Source organism: Equus przewalskii, chromosome 9 (assembly GCF_037783145.1).
Source record: "Equus przewalskii isolate Varuska chromosome 9, EquPr2, whole genome shotgun sequence".
Taxonomy (NCBI): domain Eukaryota; kingdom Metazoa; phylum Chordata; class Mammalia; order Perissodactyla; family Equidae; genus Equus; species Equus przewalskii.
This window is the reverse complement of record NC_091839.1, coordinates 76,824,952-76,845,975: the sequence shown is the minus strand read 5'-3', so window position 1 is coordinate 76,845,975 and position 21,024 is coordinate 76,824,952. Positions and strand designations below refer to the sequence as shown.

The 21,024-nt window shown below is 40.2% G+C and overlaps 1 protein-coding gene across 50 annotated transcripts in view; it reads left to right on the top strand.

Moving 5' to 3' along the window:
• EPB41L2 (erythrocyte membrane protein band 4.1 like 2) overlaps nucleotides 1-21,024 on the top strand; it is a 204,878-nt gene that overhangs the window by 66,410 nt on the left and 117,444 nt on the right. For 7 of the 50 annotated variants that reach the window (XM_070557114.1, XM_070557107.1, XM_070557093.1 and 4 more), the window contains exon 1: nucleotides 16,712-16,865. The exons of 39 other annotated variants lie outside the window; for them this stretch is intronic. The gene's annotated coding sequence lies outside the window, so the exon portion shown is untranslated. Of the gene's footprint in view, nucleotides 1-10,478; nucleotides 10,846-16,660; nucleotides 16,866-21,024 lie in introns of those variants that run through there. 4 more of the 50 variants (XM_070557117.1, XM_070557086.1, XM_070557124.1 and 1 more) reach the window with 4 other exon arrangements.

Genomic DNA, 21,024 nt, shown 5'->3' with positions numbered 1-21,024 from the left:
CCCACCTTCCCTAGTAATTAGCATAACCCCTCAAAATGTTCATTGAGAATTTTCGGGCATAATTTCAAATCATAAAAATTGGCAGAAAGAAGTATATATGTGCTGAAGTTCAAAAAACATTGCTGTTTTAAAGAATATAGGCATTTTGGGAGTCAAGGAGCAAAAATATTACAGCTTTAGATTTAAGAAAGCAGGCAAAATAAAATGCAAATACAAAGTAGACACGTTGAAAATCTCTTAAATGTATTAAATATGTATGCAATTGGGCAGAGGTGAAGGCTTTGTTAACTGTAAAGCCCATGTAAATGCATACTTGGTTTAGCACACAGATTTCTTAAGCTCCTCCCTCGCCCCCCCATATGACTACCATTGTGTTTCATGTGGGTGTGGAAGAGGACACAGTCGTGGAGGTGCACGTTACTAACCTGGTAGAAGGGGGAAGTGGAAATAAGGGTAGAAAGGAGTACTGCAGCCATAAAATTGACGTGTTTCCGAGTCATGGACTTTGAACCAAGATTGTACAGTTTAGTAACTAAAATTTACTTGTATAGTTAGGTTGTAAACACCTTTAGGACATTTACTTATATACCTGAAGCATAGTAAATGGACCACGTTTATTTGTAATATTATGTGTTCTTTTTCTAGACTTTCTCCCCTCACTTTTATAACAAGCAGAGCACCTCATTTCCGTTGTCTAGGGCCATCTCTTTGCTTTGCCATCACAATTCATTCTGTACATCATGATTTGCTTCTTGATACCATTTCTCTTTTCCCAGTCCTTATATTTAAAGTAGATTTCTTGCACATAGCATAGAGTTGGGTCTTGCTTTTTACCCAGTCTGACAGTGTTAATTGGTGCATTTAGGCCATTTCCATTTAAGTATTGGTGGTGTTGGGCACCATATTGCTGTTTGTTTTTCTGTTTGTTCCGTCTGCTCTTTGTTTCTTTTTCTGTCTTCCTCTGGATTAATTGAGTATTTTTCTGTCTTCCTCTGGATTAATTGAGTATTTTTATCTGATTCCATTTTATCTCCACTATTGGCTTATTGGTTATACCTCTTTGTTTTGTTACTTGATTTAAATTGAACTCACTAAGTTGTCTGCTAAAAGCCCTACTCCTCCTTTGTTAAGTATTTCAGTGAATGGCTTTGCTGTTGGATTAATTGAACTTTATCTTCGCTTTCTTTCTCTTTCCCTTAACTCTCATGTGTCACTGGCTTCTTACCGTTCTACTAATTGAATATTTCTTGAATTTATCCATTTCATTCCACTGACCCCTTCCACAGTCAGATACTATAACCTACATAAAGCTGAGCTCTCTCATGGTCCAGTTTTAACTCTGGTAGCCAAAGAAACACAAGTCTCAACATTGACAAAGAATTGACAAACCATTTATGGTTTTACTCTGGTCTCTTGAAAAACAAAATAACTTGTTTCATTAAAACAGCAAAACTTAAAAAACGTTATCTTCATCAGTTATGAATTTTTCTGATTCTTCCTCATCACAGAATAGAGCAACCCTCAGACTCTCTCCTTAAACCAATTTCCTGCCAAACAGTTAATGCTCTCAGTTTCAGCTTGAGTCTCTCCTGTGCATGCTTTATGGATCTATTCTTTTCTTTCCTCTAGTAACTCAGCTTATTTCACAATGAATCAGTCAAGCTGCTTTCAAAATTGAAATTACAATGGCAGAATTCCCTTTGGAGGAGAGGGAACAGAGGCTACCCATTTGTTAGCATTTTATTTTGTTTTAAACATTAGTACAGCTATCGTTTCTTGTCTGGATAAATATATCATGTTGTGTCTGGTTTTCCTGCTTTTTTCTAGTTTTTCTTTAATCTGTTCTTCATGCTGTAGTCAGAGTGGAAGCTTTAAAGTCTTTTAGTTTTGTGCTTAAAATCCTTTCATGGCACCACTTTGCTTTTCAGAAGAGCTTTTTAACTGGCTTTTACCTTATAAGCTTCTTGCTGTTGTAGATTTTAACTTACTAGTCGGGTTTCCCTGCTCATCTGTCAGGTTTTCTCTCATCTCTAGACTCTGGTACCTGTTGCCAGGTGAATTGTACTCTCTGGTCTCAATGTGGATACAACTTCCTCTGGGTAGCCTTCCTTCTATGGTTCTCTCTGCCACTGGCTCCCTCCTCCATGTTAGATATACCTGCTCTATGCTCTTCTGAGTAACCACCTCTGTCTCCAGTTGACTTTTTACTTGCCTTTCTCCCCTGTCAGGTTATAAGCTCCACAAAGGCAGTTATCACATCTGTGTTCAGATTGTCTGGCGCTTAATGGGCTCTCAGTAATTGCTGAGTGAAGGAGCCCTCACTGAATGATGTGCTGTTGGGCCTCCTGTCCTTCCTTCCTTAGCACTTACCTGCCCGCGGAGCTGGTGTGTAACCAATGTTCCTTTGGTGGATTAGCCTGATGCTGAGACTTCCTTCTGAGTATTTGCTCATTTAAACACGCGTAGGTGGCTCTGCCCTTGCCTGAGTAGGTAGATTCCATCTGCCGCGTTTGGTGTCTATGTACCTTGAACTCTATTCTTGTTATGGAGATTTCTGTCTCCTTCTAGCCCCTTTGGATGCCCTGCCAGTGAAATAGTCCTTTTATTTTTATGAGGAAATCCTGGCTTTTAAGGTGCTTTTTCTATTATTACCAAAGCTTTCAAGAATAGTGACTTTTTTGGAAATAGGTAAAACATTAATAATAATAACAAATGCTAGAATTAGGATCATTCTCTCTCACTTCTGGGATGACTCCCAAAGCATCATCTCTTTCCTTGTTTTCTGTAATCCTTTCCAACAACTTAGATGTCACATCATCTCTTCAAACTCAGTGTGCCTAAAAGTTCCACAATCTTGCAACTTCTAGTGTTCTGGGCTTGAGACCTCAGCATTATTTTTTGATTGTACCTTGTGTTTATTCACTATCTAGACATCAACTTCTATGAACTTTTCTCTGAAATTTATTTGGTATCAGTCCCTTATTCATCATTAGTACTCCTGCTTCCACACAAGCCTGTTTTTTTCCCCAGCTTTATTGAGGTGCACTTGACAAAACTGTAATATATTTAAAGTGTAAAACATGATGATTTGATATACATAGACGTTGTGAAGTGGTTCCCACAATCAAGGTAGCACATTCATCACCTCATATAGTTACTTTTTTGGGGTGGGGGGAGAACGCTTAAGATCTACTCTCAGCAAATTTCAAGTATATAATACAGTATTATTAACTGTAGACACCATGCTATACATTAGATCCTCAGAACTTACTCATAACTGAAGGTTTGTACCTTTTGACCAACGTCTCCCCATTTCCCCCACCCGCACGAGCCTTTTTGTGTAGCCTTCCATTCAGACTGTCCGGCTTCTACTGTCCCTCCTTTCCAATTCAGGGTCCCCAAATTTCTCTTTCTCAAGCAGCATTTAGTGGTCATCCTGCTTGGCCACAGTCAAATGTTCAGAGGATTGGAACTGGTGTACACTGCTGATGGGAATGGCAAATAGTGTAGTCACTTTCGAAAACAGTCGGGCAGTTCCTCAAAAACCTTAACATTATCATTAATGTTATTATTAATTATCATATCATTAATATTAAGTTATCATTTGACCTAGCTGTTATATTCAAGAAAAATGAAAACATACGTCCACACAAAAAGCTATACACGAATGTTCACAGCAGCATTATTTATTCATAATGGCCAAAAAGTAGAAACAACACAAATGCCCATCAGTGGGTGAATGGATAAACAAAATATGGTATAGCCATAGACTGTAATATTATTTGGGTATACAAAGGAATGCAGTACTGATACATGCTACAACATGGATGAAACTTGAAAGAAGCCAGACACAAAAGGCCATATGTAATATGATTCCATTTAGGTAAAATGTCCAGAATAGTGAAATCTATAGAGATAGAAAGTAGATTAGTGGTCGCCTGGGGTTGGGAGTTTTGGGAATGATATAGCTAAAGAGTATGAAGTTTCTTTCTTTTTAAAAAAAATATAAAATTCACATAAAATTCACCATTTTAAAGTGTACAATTCACTGGTCTTTATTATATTCAAAATGGTGTTCAACCATCACCACTGTCTCAGAACATTTTCATCGCCCCAAAAGAAATCCTGTCTCTCTTAAGCACTTGCTTCCCATTTCCCCTCCCCTCAGCACCTTCGGAACCTCCTGCATCATTTTACATTCCCACTAGTGGTCACGTATGAGGGTTCGGATTTCTCCGAATCCTTGCCAACACTTGTTATTTTCTTTCTTTCATTTTGTTCAATAGCCATCCTAGTGGATTTGAAGACAGAACTCTATGTGGTCTTATTTGCATTTTCTAATGACTAATGATGTTGGGCATCTTTTCCTGGGATGATTGGCCATTTGTAGATCTTTGGAGAAATGTTTGTTGTTGAGTTGTAAGAGTGCTTTATATATGCATTCTGTGTACTACGTAACATTATTGGATATATGGTTTACAAATGCTTTCTCCCATTCTATGGTTTGTCTTTTCATTTTCTTGCTAGTATCCTTTGACTCGCAAATATTTTTAATTTTGATGAAGTCCAATTCATCTGTTTTTTTCTTTTGTTGCCTGTGATTTAGGCATTATATTTAAGAATGTGTTGCCATATCTAAAGTCATGAAGATTTGTACCTCTTTCCTTCAAAGAGTTTTATAGTTTTAGCTTCTTCGTTTTAGGTCTTTGATCCATTTTGAGTTTATTTTTGTATATGGTATGAGGTAGGAGTTTAGAGTCATTCTTTTGCATTTGATATCCAGTTGTCCCAGTACCATTTGTTGAAAAGGGTATTCTTTCCTCATTGAATGGACTTGGTGCTCTTGTTGCCATCAGTTGGCTATAGGTGTATGGGTTTGTTACTGAACTCTCAATTGTATTCCACTCATCTGTATGTCTATCTTTATGCCAGTACCACACTGTTTGGAATACTCAAACTTTGTAGTAAGTTTTGAAATCAGGAAGTGTAAATCCTTCCACTTTGTTCTTCTGTTTCAGGATTAGTTTGGCTATCTAGGGTCTCTTGCAATTCCATATGAATTTTAGGATTAACCTGTCCATTTCTGAAAAAAAAGGCAGTTAGAATTTTGATGGGGATTACATTGAATTGGTCATCACTTTGGGGGTTATTGCCATTCTAACAATATTAAGTCTTTGAATCCATGAACATGGATTCATTTAGGTCGTCTTTGATTTCTCTGAACAATGTTTTGTAGTTTTCAGTGTATGTCTTGTATTTCCTTGGTTCAGTTTACTCCTGTGTGTTTTATTCCTTTTGATGCTAAGTGGGATTATTATTTTTTGGGTTGTTTATTGCTTCTGTATAGAAATACAACTGTAGTCTGAATATTGATCTTATTTCCTTCAACTTTGCTGAACTCCTTTATTAGCTTTTTTTTTCTGGATTCTTTAGGATTTTGTATATATATGATTATGCCATCTGCAAATAGAGTTTACTTCTTCCTTTCTTATATGGATGCTTTTTATTTGTTTTTCTTGCCTAATTGCCCTGGCTTGAGCTTTAAGTACAAATGGAAGTGGTGAGAGAACACATCCCGTCTTGTTCCTGATCTTACAGAGAAAGCTCTCAGTCTTTCACCATTAAGTATGTTGTCAGCTGTGGGGTTTTGTAGATGCCCTTTATCACATTGAGGAGGTTCCCTTCTATTTGTAGTCTGTTGAGCATTTTTATCATTAAAAGATGTTGGATTTTTATCACATGCTTCTTCTGTATATTGACATGATCATGTATTTTTTTTCTTCTAATATGATTTATTATATTGATTGAATTTCATATGTTTAATCACCCTTGTGTTCCTGGAATAAATTCCACTTAGTTGTCATGTAAGATCCTTTTAGTGTCTTATTGGATTTGGTTTCCCAATATTTTATTGAGGACTTTTGTTGTCTCTGTGTTCATGAGGGACGTTGGTCTGTGGTTTTCTTTTTATGTGATGTCTTTGGTTTTGATATCAGGCCTCATAGAATGAATTGGGATATTTGAGGTTTCTTTTTGGGTTGATGAAAATGTTCTAAAATTGCTTGTGGTGATGGCGGCATAATTGACTATACTAAAAACTGTTGAGTTGTGCACTTAAAGTGGGTGCCTTGTAGAGTATCTCAATAAAGCTGTTATCAAAGAAAGAAAAAATACATCCTTATGAGAGCTAGCCTATCTACTTTAGCCCAAAGTCCTTATCCTGACCTTCAAAGCCCTCAACAGTCCTCCAGCGGTTCTATTTCAGCATTGCCTCTGACTTATCTTTGTATGTGACTGATGCAGTGACAGTGGTCAGCCTCCTGCCCCACTCACCACTTCCTACTCCCCCAGGTCTCCCAGAACATCTTGTGCATCTTGCTACTTCACCCTGCCCAAGGACGGTTCCTACCTATCTTGAATGTCCCTGTCCTCCTTTCCCACCAACGATAATCCACGCTCTCTTGCAAAGTTCTGTTCAAGTTTCTTTTATTTACCATTCTAGCCTGCAATGATCTCTTAGTCCTAAACCGCTAAATCTGATGATTATCTCACTGAAAAGAAAAATTATGCGTGATCTGGAATGTGTGAGTTTCCTTAAGGGGACAGTAGAACAGAATATTTGAAATCAGAACTGTTATGGGAAATCTAGTATATGTGTTTGTAGTACCCATAGACGTATACTTTTTTTATGCATTTACAATCAACTCACAAGTTTATAGGGATGACTTTTCATTTACACTTCTCTGGTCTCCCCAGATGGTTCTCGATTTTTTGAAGAAAGGCACTATGTGGTATATCTAGCCATTAGCATTGTATGCCGGGTGTGTATCTGTTGATGTATGTGTTTGGAAGATAGAAAGATCCAGTATTTGTGTTTCACAGTTTTCCTTATGTATTTCTAAAAAATAGTTTCAGCAAGTTTTGTTTTACCAGAGTTGAGTAAAGTCCTAATGTATAAAGTTCATCTGCAAATGTGAGGCATGGGTAGGTGAGCCTGTTGCTGTAAAGGCTGTATTTTGGCATTTGGTGAAGTCTAACTGGCAGGTTGCATAAGCATCATGGTGTAATGTCAAGGATGTATTTCAAATGAGATAGAAGTGGATTCAAATCGTGGGTTCTTTCTTGGACATAGTTGTTAGTGGGTTAAGCCAGGACCCAAATTAGGTTTGTCTAACTCCAGGACTGATGATAAACCGCTATACTATTTGCACTCCATGCCTGTTAAGAGAAGTTATTTTATTCCTCTGAACCTCATTTTATTCACATATAAAATGAACTTGATAATACTTGCTGTGCAGAGATGTTTCAAGGCATAAATAAGGATGTTTGTAAAGCCTTCAGCAGAAAGCTTGCTCGCAAAATAGGCAGACCTATTACTGTTAGTAAAGTATTTTATTTGCTTCAAAACAATAGCAACAACGAAAGAGATTTTGAAAACGTGTCTGAAACTTGGGCAGAGAAATGTGCTTATCTCTTGGCTTTAGAAGATTGAATTCTTTGCTTTACACTTTGGCACAAAGTTTTCAGTGTTCTGTTTCTTTAGAATTTAGATAATTTTCCAAGTAAGTCATTTGTTAGTAATTACTTTCTTTTGCTGTCTTGTCTTTTGTGTTGTTCAGAATGAGTTATTGTCAAAGAAGTAACAGTTATACCTTCTCTGTCATTAGCTTGCCTTCTGAAGAATTTGAGAACGTCCGACAGTTGTGGTTAACTGCAACTGTTGTATCTTTAAGCCTTAGGTTTTGAAGTTTCTGGAATGAAGTTTAGGAAGGCTGTTTTTTTTGTTGTTGGCAGCCATAATAGGAATGAGCTAGAGGAGTGATTATTGGTTTTCATTTCGGTTGCAGAAGTATCTGTATAAGTGTATTTGTTGGTGTTGCTATAGAAACGTAGTCAGAACTGCAGCGGGGAAAGCGTCACACATGAAGCCTTGATTTGGTTACCTGAATTGTTTGCCTTACTTACGTTGGAGATATTCCTAATTGATTTCAGAATGTGTTGGACATTTTTATTCTTAGCTGCCATAAATATCCAGAGATCACGAGTTTAAAATACATCCGTGTTGAGAATACTAATGCGAATCATCTCCATTCTTTTGGTCACTGTTACTCCTTAGGGGTTCAGCAGGAAAAAAAATTCTGCTAAGGCAGTGCAAATTTCCTGTTTGTGATGGTGATGGATTGTAATTTAAAAAATGTTTTTCTCCATGTATTTTAGGATTGTATGGTTCAGTTGGGGATTTTTCCTAATGAAAACCATATATCGGCACTTTTTTCATGTTTTATTTACATTTTCTTCTACAAATTTATTATGAAGTTTTACTAACCATGCTGTCCATTTTAGCTTTTTGATACAGCTATGATTTGGATCGGGAGAAAGTGGTTCCACTGAGCACTTGTAGGGGAAGATGGCTCTGCTTCTGGCTTTTCCAGACTCTCTTGTTCAAAGGAGGGGCTGCTTTCGAGTCAGTTACACCCTCAGGGGCAGATGTCTTGCCGCTGGGCCTTTTTGGGCTCATTCCAGAGATGGTATTTGTGTGCACTGTCAGAATGTCTTACAGGCCCACCCTGGAAAGGGTTCAGCTCTATAAAAGGCGTTTTGTTTTATAACCTCTCACATATTCTTATGGGGTTCTGGTGGTGACGGTGGTCTTTATTGTCTTGTCTTTCAAACTGGCATTTTATTGAGACACAGGCTTCACAGTTGAGAATAGGAATTGCAGTTATAGTTATTGTAGCTTGTAAAACACATTTAGCCAAGCCCTTGGCACACACTACCGTTAAAACGAAACAAACCCCCCTCTCCGAACCTTGCGATTTCTGTGAGTTATTTTTTAACTTCTTTTCTGCCTCTATACTGATAAGAAGATAACACTCATTTGATTATGTTTTTCTGGGTAATTTAATTGATATTGATTTACAAATCAAGTTAGTATATTAGAAGATAGAAGATTATGCAGGAAATCCCAAGCCAAGTTTGAAATCTTTAAAACACCAATAACTTCATGTTGAAAATTGTTCTTTTTGACCTGTTTTGAATCATATGTTGACATAGATGCTAGGAGAATTATCCTTGGATATATTCTAGGGGAGTGATCATATTTTCTCCAAGATTTTCTCCTCAATTCTGTTTTCCTCCTTTAAGTGCTCCACAGTGATGAGAACTATTTGGGGTGGAGAACAGGACTGCATGCTCTCTTGGCTTTCTACTTTCCTAAACCCCTTCCTCTCCCAGCACATTTCCAACGCCCTTTCCTTTGGTCTCTGGGGTGGTGTCTCTGCTGCTGTCCAGGATTAAACTCCTCTCTTGTGCTTTTGATCCTTTCTCTTCTGTCCCATCCTAACTACCTGCCGTCCATTCTCCTTTTTCTCCTTTGTGTGTTGAATGGCCCCCCATGCTGTCTCTCCCACTGAAAGCGTGCCCTGAACGAAACCACCCAGACATCTCCACGCAGACGTCTTCCCGCAGCCTTATACTGCGTGTAGTTGTTTCTTCCCTTTGCTCTCGCCTGTTCTTCATTGCTGCACTTGAGCTTCATTTATGCTCATCTCTTGCCTTCCTCTCTTCAGTATTTTCCCTTAGCCAGTTGGCTCTGTCTGCCGCCATCCACTGAACCTGCCCTCGAGGTCGCCAGCAGTCCTCTCCTTTAAAACCTCCTTGGTCTCTGAGGCGATCTGCCCTTGGCCCTGTTGTCCCCTCCTTGCAACCTGACCCTTCTCTCTTGTCAGTACTGTCTTGACGTGCTGCCTTTCTCTTTTGCTGATCCTTCCTGGCCTCCTTTATGGGTTCCTTGCTGTCTGCCTGGAGATTTATTATGAGCATTTTTCTTGCTCTGTTTTGTCTGGGGTTTCATCTCCTTCTATATCGCTTCAAATAACACTGAGTGACCAAGTGGTTCTAAATCTTAGCTTGGAAACCCACACCCTGCTGTTCAGACGTTAGTCTCCAACCATCCTGATTTTCCACCCAGATGTCACGCAGTTACTTCAGTCCAAATGCATTGAAAGTGGAAGCTGGTGCTTCTCTCGTCCTTGTTTCCTACAGTTTTGGGAAATCCTTCTCTAGGTTGATGGCACCACTGTCTGACCTTTGACTGCCAGGAACCTGGGAACTTCGTTCTCCATTGCTCCCACAATCCAATCCATTATCAAATTCTGTCCGCTTTACCTACTAAGTGTTTATTGACTCTATCTCTTCATTCGCATCTTTGTTGCCTCTGTCTTTGTTTAGATGCTATTTCCTGGATCCCTGGAGCATCATCTTCACCAGTTTCATTTCACTGTATCACTTGTTCTCACGTAACTGCCAAAATAATCTTCCAGAAATACAAAATTAATGTTGTTTTCCCTTGCCTGTGGGATCTGAGCTTAGCATGTTGCTCACTCGTTATTTGGCCCTGCCTCCCCTGTCCCGTCTCCTCCACTCCCCACCCTGTGTTCCCAGCAGACGAGGTACGTAGCGTTCTCGACAGTGCATTTATCTTTCATGATTCTGTGCCCTTCACTTATGGTTCCCACGGTGAGGAATGCGCTAACCCACAGACAAGCGGCCCAGCAAGCTCCTCCTCGTCCGTCAAGGTCAGCTCAGATGTCACCTCAGGGAGCGCTCTTTCCTCAAGTTGGTTACTGCTGAATTGTTTATGCCTCTCTTCTAGCTCATATTGTCTTTGTAGAGTAGTTATTTATTTAAATACCTTTCTCTTGCACTACTGGGGCCAAGTTTTACACAGGCCTGTATCCTCAGCAGCTATCAGAAAGCAAAGAGCAATTTCTCAGTGGATGAATGGGTCTTAGCAGAACCCAACAGTACAGAATTGGACTCCAGATCTCATAGGCGGACGTGATGGTGAGTTCTCTGGCTTGAGGCTGGGTGTTCTTCGTCTGTGGTTTTGGGTGGGTAGGGGTGGTGGATCGAGAACGTAGTAACACTTGTCCTTAGGGTTTTCTTCCATCATTCAAGTTTGGAGAGGTAAGTTTTAAAGGTGCAGCTACAGAAGGAGATGAGTGGAGCTACAGTTTCAATTTATGGCTGTAATAAAGCTGTAAAGGGTTGAAAGTAGACTGGGTTCTCGTCAAGTGCCCACACCACACAGATGGCATTTATCAGGCAGGAGAGACCATGATGCGGGGAAGTGAGGAGAGGGCCCGATGGGCTTGTTCCTCCCAGGGCATGATGTGTGGCTGTGCGCTGCTTATTCCGCATGCCTTCACATTTCAGCTTTACATAGCACGTTTTTGATGAGAGCCTTGTGTTGACATATTTGCTGTTTATTTGGTTCTCGGAGAGCCTCTTGGAAATAGTTGTGGCCCTTTTAAAGGAAAGGAGAGAAAAGACAGGGAAATTATAGAGGATGGGTTAGGGTGGGGAAACAGCTTTCCTTCCACAAGTTGGAAGGAAAAATAGATGATGAAAAAAATAGATAACTGGAATTGGTAGGAGATTACCATATGTTAATGTTTGATTTTTAAGAATAAAATTAAACATAATGATACATTTGACTGTTTTTAGGGGAAAGCCGAGATGAATTTGAGATTCTGCGTTTAATAGTAACTGTGTTCCTCTAGCAGTTTGCATTTTACCAGTAGCTGTCGTTATGGTTCTGTGGTCCTCACAGCCATCCTGTTATGTAGGCAGGTTATCTGCTGGTGCTTTCATTGTTCAGAGCGAGTAGTTGGCAACATGGGGATATATCTAGACTGTTTGAGTATGAATTCAGCGCTCTTTTGAGGGAAGAGTAGATAATTTCTTGGCAATGGGGGGAGTGGGAGGGCGTATGGTTTTTCTTGGGTCCAGAGGGTGGGGCAGAGCTGCTGGATGCCTAGTCTCAGGGCTCGCTGTTTCTTCTGGCTGTTGGACAGACTTAAAGGGCCTCTGTTCTCTCATCTCTCCTTGACAGTGTCTCTCCCCTTTCCTCCTCCTCCAGGCGGGGCAGAGTCTGCTCTAGGGAAAGGCAATGGAATAGTTCTGACATTATCCAGCCTGGGGTCTGCCACTGACTTACTGGGTAAACTGGACAAGTAGCCTAACTTCTGGGCTTCAGGTTCCCATCTGTGAAAGGCAAGGGGTAGAGGTACATGAACGCTGAGATCTCTTTCAACTCTGAATTTCTTTATTCTGTAAAAACCCTCTTTTGCTCAGTTGTATGTAGGATGTTTTATAGGCACTAGCAAGATCTTTGTTTTTGCTTTATGTGTAAAGTGCTTTGTGATAGGTGCTTTTATTTTATTTCTTTAACCTCTAAGGCAAGGTGGGTGTCATTATTAGCAGTGGCCCTGCTTATTTAAAATGAGAGACAGTGAGCCTAAGCATTGTAAGCGTATCGTGCCTTCCTTGACCTCCCCCAGGGAGCTGTCCACTTGGCTGTGCCCTTCCTGTGCCTCCTAGGCCTTGTTACATGTGGTGTCGTCATCGTTTAAGTCTCTCTTCCCTGCTGGACTATGAATTCCCTGAGAGCTGGTGTGGGGAAGGGCTTTAGATGGTGTCTGATGCAAAGTGGAATGAAAATAATACATTTTAAAGTAAATATGGGATTAGTGTACAGGTCTAAATGTAATTCTAAAAGTGATGCTTTAAAATTTTGTAGTTAAAGAATTTGTTAAGAGCTTTATCTGAACACTTTTTAGATGTTTTCAAAACATTAACTTTTTGATTATAGATTCCCAACAGGCGCCCCTTTATTGCCTCTCCTCCCACTGTACCTTCTCCTGTCCCTTCTCCAAAACCCCTGTAAAAGTCTGGGCTCACACGGCATGTTTCTTTCCCAGAGTGCTGTAGATCTATGCTATGGGCCTAATCTTATGTTTTTAAAGATGTGGTAGGGAAGAAACTCTGCAAATGACTCGTGCAGTTGTGCAAATTATTCTGGATTTAAAGCCTGGGAGAAATTAAACTGTGGTGGCTTGTGGCCAGAAGAGAACTTGCGTGCAGAAGCCATGGAACTAGCGCAGATTTTTCTTGTGCTGACGTCAGATACAAATGATCGTATGAAAGGTGGGCTGTTAGAAAGTGTTATAGGCCAGTTGTAGCTCACCCGGGTCGAGAGAGTCATGAAACTTTTCTCCTTGTGTGTTCAGGAAGTCTGGTTGTGCATGGTGATTGGTAGATGGAAGACTCTGTAAAATCAGTAGCATCAAAAACAGAGGTGTTTTATTTTTGAGCACTCTCTGGGTTATTGTTGGGTTGTGCTAGAAAATTGTGTTTGCTTTTTGTCGGGTGGGACAGATGACAGTTGCTTGTCAGAGGAGGCTAGACGAGTAAAGATGGGAGGATGGAGAGAACCTGTCTTCCTCATTGTCTTTCAGCAACACTGACAACTTTATTTCTGCACAGAGTTTGTGTGCCTTATGGTTTTGGAGCTATGAGTGACCCATCAGGTTACTGGGTCCTCTACATCTTGTTCAGTTCTGTTCTTTGTCCCCATAAAGCAGAGGTTGGGCATTTTTAAAAAGTCACAAAATTATGATACTGAGTTTAAGATAAAATTCTATTTATACACAGACTCACATATACAAATAGAGGGAAAATGTCCTCTACTTTAACCCCAACCAACCCCCTTGAATATTTAAAAAATAGTATTCTGAGGTTAAACTTCTGAGTTCCCTTTGTAATGGAATAATGAGGCTGTGTCAAAGCTTGGCTATTTAGGATCTTCCCAAGACAGATGTAATACATATAAATTCCTATTAAGAAGTTTATATTAAGACATTTGTGGATGTTTCAATCTGTGTATTTCGTGCACTTTAATGTGTTTAAAATCTTACTGGAAATGAATAAGTGACCTGGACCTGGTTTGTATACTTATGCCAATAACCTACTGAGCCACCTTATGTAAGTTACCTCACGTCTTTGGGTTGCATTTACCCATCTGGAAACAAGGGTGCTAAAAGAGAGGTATTGGAACATTGGTGGGAAAGTGTGTTGGCTTTGAGGGCAGCTGTGCTCACCGCTCGGCCACCAACGCCACCAGCATGGCTTTGCAGACAGACCAAATCTGTGTCAATTCTGGCTCTGCCGTAACTTACTGGATATATTAATTGGGAAACTCATTTAAATCTCTTGATTCTCTTTTTATCCACTGTATTAATGGTTTGTTCTGTTCCCAAATCATAGTGCCACAAAACTCATTCTCTCTATCTTAATTCTCTTAACCTTTGAACAGTGAGATTCAGATGTTCTGTGAGCAGGATCTTTCATATTGAAGTCAGGAGAGGAGCTTGAACCACCAGCACTGGGTTCCGTGCTTAGAGAGTAGGTGCCTTGGTCAGCTGGGGCTGCCACAACAAAGTGCCATAGGCTGGGCGGCTTAAACAACACACCTTTTATTTTCTCACAGTTCTGGAGGCTGGAAGTCCAAGATCAAGGTTCCACATGGTCGGTTTCTGGGGAAGTCTCTCTTCCTGGTGTATAGATGGCTGCTGTCTCTCTGTGTTCTCACATAGTGAGGTGAGAGAGACAGAGCCAGCTCTTTGGTGTTCTCTTCTCATAAGGGCCCTGATTCCGTCATGATGGCTCCACCCTCGTGACCGCATCTATATCTAATTATCTCGCAAGGGCCCCATCTCTAAGTACCATCACGCCCTTTCTCTTTACACACTGACGTGAGGTAACTTACATAAGGTGGCTCAGTAGGTTATTGGCATAAGTATTAGGGCTTCAACACAGGAATTTTGGGATGCACGGTTCAGTCGATAGCAGTAGGAGAGTAGGGGGCAGGAGGCACGGGGGTGATGAGAGGTGCTGGGAATGGGGCGCAGAGATCTACCAGTGTCAGTTTTACTGGATCCAGTGCCACATGTCAGTACTTCTGAGACCTCTGGATTCCACAGACCAATACATTTCAGAAAAAGGGTTGGAACCAATATTTTTCCAAGTAAGTATGTTAAAACAATTCTGCTATTGTACTATAGCATTTATAAAAGTACATTTAACACAGAAAGGTACGCAGAACATAATCTGAATAAAAGATGATGCTGTAAATTGAATAAAATTGGCTCTACTGGTGCTGGCCCCGTGGCCGAGTGGTTGAGTTCGTGCCCTCCGCTTCAGCAGCCCAGGGTTTGCCAGTTCAGATCCTGGTCGCAGACATGGCACCGCTCATCAGACCATGCTGAGGCGGCATCCCACATGCTGCAACTAGAAGGACCTACAACTAGAATATACAACCGTGTACTGGGGGGCTTTGGGGAGAAGGAAAAAAAAAAGAGGGAGATTAGCAGCAGATATTAGCTGAGGGCCAATCTTTAAAAAAAATATTGCCTCTACTGAAAAACTCACCAGATTGCTCTTTTGTGAACTAGTGAAGACTTTGTGGCGGGTAGTGACGATTACTTACATTATCTAGAATGACTTTTTAAAGAAGTTTTATATTCATTTTGACAGAGATTAGTCTCTTCAGAGCTGCTACTGAAACATATTTTCACTAAGTTCCTCTAAAGCAAACTATTCTTTCTCACTAGTTGTTACAGGTGACATCTTGTTTATTTAAGTATCTTTATTAAGTATTAAGTGTTTTCTTTGTGACTAAAAAAGACTCATTCCTTTTTTAGGTGTATGTGCTTATCTCTAGGCGTATGTTAACATTTAATTACTCATTGACTTAGGAACTGCTGGGCAGGAGAGCAGTAGCAGGGCAAGGCCGTAATAATACACACCTGGATGCCTAGTCGGACCGTCTTGGTCCTGCTTAGTTAATGTAAATATGTACAGTGGAAAAAAACAGAATTTATTTATTGATTTATTATTTTTTATTGAGGTCACATTGGATTATATTATATAAATTCAGGTGTACATCATTATGTTTCAACTTCTGAATAGACTGCATTGTGTTCGCCACCGAAAGTCTAGTTGCCGTTCGTGGCCAGGTATATTTGCCCCTTTACCCCTTCACCTCCCCCACCCCCTTCTTTGGTAACTACCAATTTGTTGTCTGTATCTGTGTGCGTGTGTGTTCAAACAACCAGAATTTAAATGGTGGAAGTGTAACAGGGTGGGGGTGGGGTGGGTACTGTCAAATTGGGGAAGATGAGTTGTTTTTCACATCCCTCTGACCCGAATCTTAGAATTAACCAGTTTGTCTGTAGCGACTTTGCGTTTCCTTGGCTTCTATATGTATGTGTATTTGTGTGACAGGTGGATGTAGGATTACCTTTGGTATCAATCATTTCTCGGTTTAGGATTGACAATACAGTATTAAAACAGGGATTTATCAGCTTTATAGCTATGTGATGGTACCTATAAATCTAGATTAAAATGAGCCTCCATTTGTATAGACAATGTGGATGAATAAGCAAGTTCTTTCACAAATGAATCAAAGTAGATATTTCATTTTTATATATTGAAACTGGGCTCTGTATTTGCAAGGTTTTTCTGTTTGTGGAAGTGTATGTGTCAATTTATAGACATTTATAAATAAAGATAATTAGACATATGTTATACACATAATTTTTTGGTGCCTGTTTGTGGGGTAGATTAAAATGACAAAAAATAACAAAATTGAGAGGCAGAGACCCAAAGCAAAGCAAAATTCATACTCAGAAAAACAGAAAAAACTCCCAGCAATGGTAGAATTATAAAGATTATCATAGACATATAGTTGTGTTGTTAAAACTGTTCTTTCTGTGAGCGCTCTCCGTTTAGTGGGTAGAACAGGCGGCAGGAAGATGACTTTTTCTGTGACCCATGTGAATTTTCTAGCTGAGGAATGAAGTAACTTGGAACCATGCTGAGCATGCCCTTCTCCAGCGGGGTCTGGCCTGGGTGGGGCCGGTCCTGCTCATTAGGCTTTTGCAGACTGGATTTCCATCAGCTTTCCACAGTCTTCCAATGACAGGGGAGCAGACCTCGGGCTCCATGTACTGGAAAGCTGCGTATGTATTTCAAGGGGAGATTTTTAGGAAGTTTCTGTTGTGGCAGTGGGCTTTGTGGTCTGTGCTTGCTTATTTTTGCTGTTGAAGGAAGTTTGCCTTTGAGTGCGTCAGTGTCCAGGGGACTGAAAATTTGGAAAATACGTATAAGTAGAATCTGAGTATGTGCACTGTTCGGCAAGGGAATAGGTTCACTTCTATTCGAACCAAGGCTTATGGAGAAAATATTTTTTTCATGGTCAGAATTTAGTTTTAGACCACTTGTTTGCATTTTTCTAGGAAATTGTTGAATTTTGTCAGGTTATCTATAACATAATTGCCTTTTCAGGTTTGGCCTCTGAGAATGATGAAGCTTGTTGGTTTATTTCATATACTTGTCCTGCTGTTTCACAAGCGATTTACTCAGACAATATGCTGTGTGAAAGTTAATTACGCCTAAATTACAGTGAGGACTATGCAAGCTAACAGTGTTCAGTTATTTTTTTTTTTTTAACATACTGAAGGACAACAGGTTTGAATTTAATTAATTTATAAAATGTTTCATTTTCATGCTAACTCATTTGATTAAAAGAAGTTTGTAGCCAACAGATTTGGGTTCACATTTTTTAGCATCTGTGGATTAGTGGCCATTAACAGTTAGCAAGAATTATGTATTGTTTTGATGGTGTCATGTTCTAAGTAAATACTGGTTGAATAAGAAATAGGTATCAACCTCTTCTTTTATTGAATATTGAGTCTGGTGTCACCTTGAAGAAGTGTGAATACTCACCATGTGCCCAGATTTGGACATCCAGACTTAGAAAAATGATTTTCATGGTTTTTCTTGATATAATCTACCAATCTAACAACCGTCTTTCAAAAAGAACCTAGTTTTGATTCTACTTTCTATTTCTAACAAAACGAAAAGCAGAACTGTGATGGTCAGGTGACAGCTGCCAGTCCCTTCTTCATTGCTGACGCTGCAGGGTATGTGCTTAGACCACCGAAGTCATCACCAGCTAGTTCTGGGGGTGGTGCACGTGTACCTGGAAAGTTTAAGTTTTCTGTATTTAGGCCCAACAAAGAATTTTCTTTTCGAATTATTGGTAACTCAGGGGTGGGAATAAATAACAAGAGGTGATGCTGACGATCTGGACGGCCTGTCCTGGCTCTCCCCATGTCCATCTCCTCTGTAGTGTTCCTGTACGCAATATATGATATATTGATGACCTATAGTTTAACATCATAGCTGGATCACGAAGAAAGTTGGAAAAAGGGACATTTTAAACTTTGGCATTTAGTTTGCTTGAATTTTTTGGTGGACTCTGAAGGTTGAATGCCTGGCATATTCTCCATCAGGACCCTCTAACAAATCGTGTTTACAAGTGTTGAATTTTGAGAATCTTAGCTCCAAAGAAAGAAAGATATTTAGTTGAAATAAAAACTTGTCCTAGCCAGCACCACCTAAAAAATAGTTGTTTGAAGCTCTTACTAAGGAGTTTTGAACTAAACTAATGCTCAGAGTAGAAATATTAAAAAAAAAAAAAAGTTTTAAACATTCCAAATGGCGTGTCTGTGAATGTCTGTAATTCCATTGTAGTTACAGCTTTTCCCGCCTCTGGGGAAAGTTGCATTTCTCACGCCAGGCTCCGAGGGTCCATCTGCTAACAGTCTCCGGCACCTTCCGCTGACCGGCCAGGGACTGGCAGCAACATTCGGATCTGCTTACCTAAGCTAGAAAAATCGTTCAATTTATAGTCTCATATTTTAAGAATATATGCTGTGCATCAACATAACTGTTTGGTAGTGCGCTAAATATTTAAAATGACTGAAGCCAAATGACCAAAATTTAAAAAGTGACATATTTTTTAGACAAGGTTTAGATGTTTATGCCTGTCGACTGCAGTGTTCCAAAGCTTACAGGGAAGAGGATTTGAAAGTGCCAGATCAGTGTAGGCTCCAGCTTGGTGGCCTTGTCACAGGGTGGGGAGTTGATTGACTTTGACAAGCCTTTGTCTTATGACCTATTAAAATGCAGCGTCTGCAGCCTGTGCGTTTATCCTGTGCGGTTAACCTTGGTGGATTTGTTGTTAGCTTATTTGGGAAAAGCCTCTGAACCACTGTTATTTTCCAGCTAAAGAATTTAGAGTTTGCTTCACACAGAAATAGTATTAGACTGGTTGTCGGTTACCATTTGATAGCAAGTGAGTTTTGCGGTGGGGCTGGGCAGATCGGCAGATCCTGTGCAGAAGCGAGCTGTGGGATGAGCTCAGACAGAGTATACTCCCTGCTATCTGTTATGACCAGGAGAGATGGTGCTGTTGGCTTTGCTCTGTTTTCAGCCTGGTCGTCATGTCACTGGAAGAAACTGCACGATGTTTTTCTTTTCTATAGAGCATGGTATGGTGGTCCAAATAAATGTTCCCAAAATAGTAGGAACATCACAAAAGACATTTATCGAGAAGCCACCGGATGCATCCGCCTGCGCTGGGAACATGCAGTTACTCATCTGCAAACGTTGCCCCCTCTTCATGGAGCACAGGAGCAGATGTGGGGAGGGCAGAGGTGTGGACAGGAAACGTGACATCCTTATGCTTGTCAGGCCAACTTTGTTCCTGCGTCTGCCTATAAATGAGGAGGAAGCTGCTGACAGAGATTGGGGATGTTTATGTATGACCAGCTTAAAAATTTAATAAGATTCTTCCCATCCTGCTTCACTCTCCTTTTAAAAAGTTCCTCAACTTTCTGAGGAGTCTATTTCCCAGTGCCCTGATCCCACTTCTCCAGCAGAAGATACGAATAATCTTTTTGGCCTAGCTGCATTTTAACGATACTGTCATTAGCAAAAGACACCTTTTTGTTTTAATGCCACACTGAGGGAAAAAGAATAAAAAACTAGCGTAGTTTTCTCAGGAACTATATGTGTTTTTTTAAAGTGAAGAATTGATAAACTTCTTAAGAAAAGATATTGGCTGCTCTAAAAGCTTAGGTTTGGAGCTTTTCCTGCTCAGGAGAGCAGTCTGCATAGGGTAAGGGCTGGGTTATGAAATATGCTGGAGGATAGGCAGAAATCAGCCTCTTTGAGGATGCAGAGACAATCTTAAACTTCATATGTCAGGAAGTCAGTTTTACTTTAGGCTATTTTCATGCTGCTGCTGAGCTGGAAGAGACTGGAAGGCTTTTGCACCCATTCTGTTCATTTTGAGGCCAGAGCCGTGACAGGCTCATGGCAGTTTCTCCAAGGAAGCAGACCAGCCAAGCTGGGTTCACTTAATGCGTTGGATGTCTTAATGCGTGAACACTGTTCTCCTGATAAAGTGTTTAAGTGCTTCAGTTTGTACAAACTTCTGCTCCCTGAAAACTTTGTCTCCCATATCTGCACCTCATTTACCCTGTGCCGTCCATCATTCGCCATAATCGCTGTTGTCACTCTTCTGTATCCTTCTTGTTTTCTTTGTGCATACACAGTCATGTGTTGCTTCACGACAGGGACACGTTATGAGAAATGTGTCATTAGGTGATTTCATTATTGCGTGAACATTGTAGAGTGTACTTTACACAGACCTAGCTGGTAGAGCCTACTACACACCTAGGCTCTTTGGTACTAATCTTATGGGACCACTGTCATATATGCGGTCCGTTGTTGACTGAAGCATCGTGATGTGGCCATATTTATGTGCCTCTATGTTCACATATTGACGTATCCCACACACTTTACTTTCAACCCGTAAGGTAGCATATCATATGTGCTATCTGAATCTTGCCTTTTGTACTTAACTGTAGCTTGGAGACATTTCTATAACTGGGATGGAAACCTTCCTCTTGTTTTCTGTATAGCTGCATAGTATTCTCTTGTGTGAATGTAGTGTAGTGTCCTCTGTTGATGGCATTGATCTTTCACTATTACAGTGTTATAGAGAATCATCTGTACATATTATTTTACATGTGTGCAGATATATCTGTTGGCTGCATCCCCACAGCAGGATTCCTGGTTCACAGTGTGGACACATCTGGAATTTTGATAGCTGTTGGCAAATTGACTTCCACTGGGTCTGTACCAATCTATTCTTCCTCTCATAATTACATGAGAATGCCTCTGATTAAGCTTTTGAATTTCCCATTCTGCATTTTTAGCTTCATTTCTTTCACCATGAGTGTGGTGAGCATCTGTTCATAGGTTTGT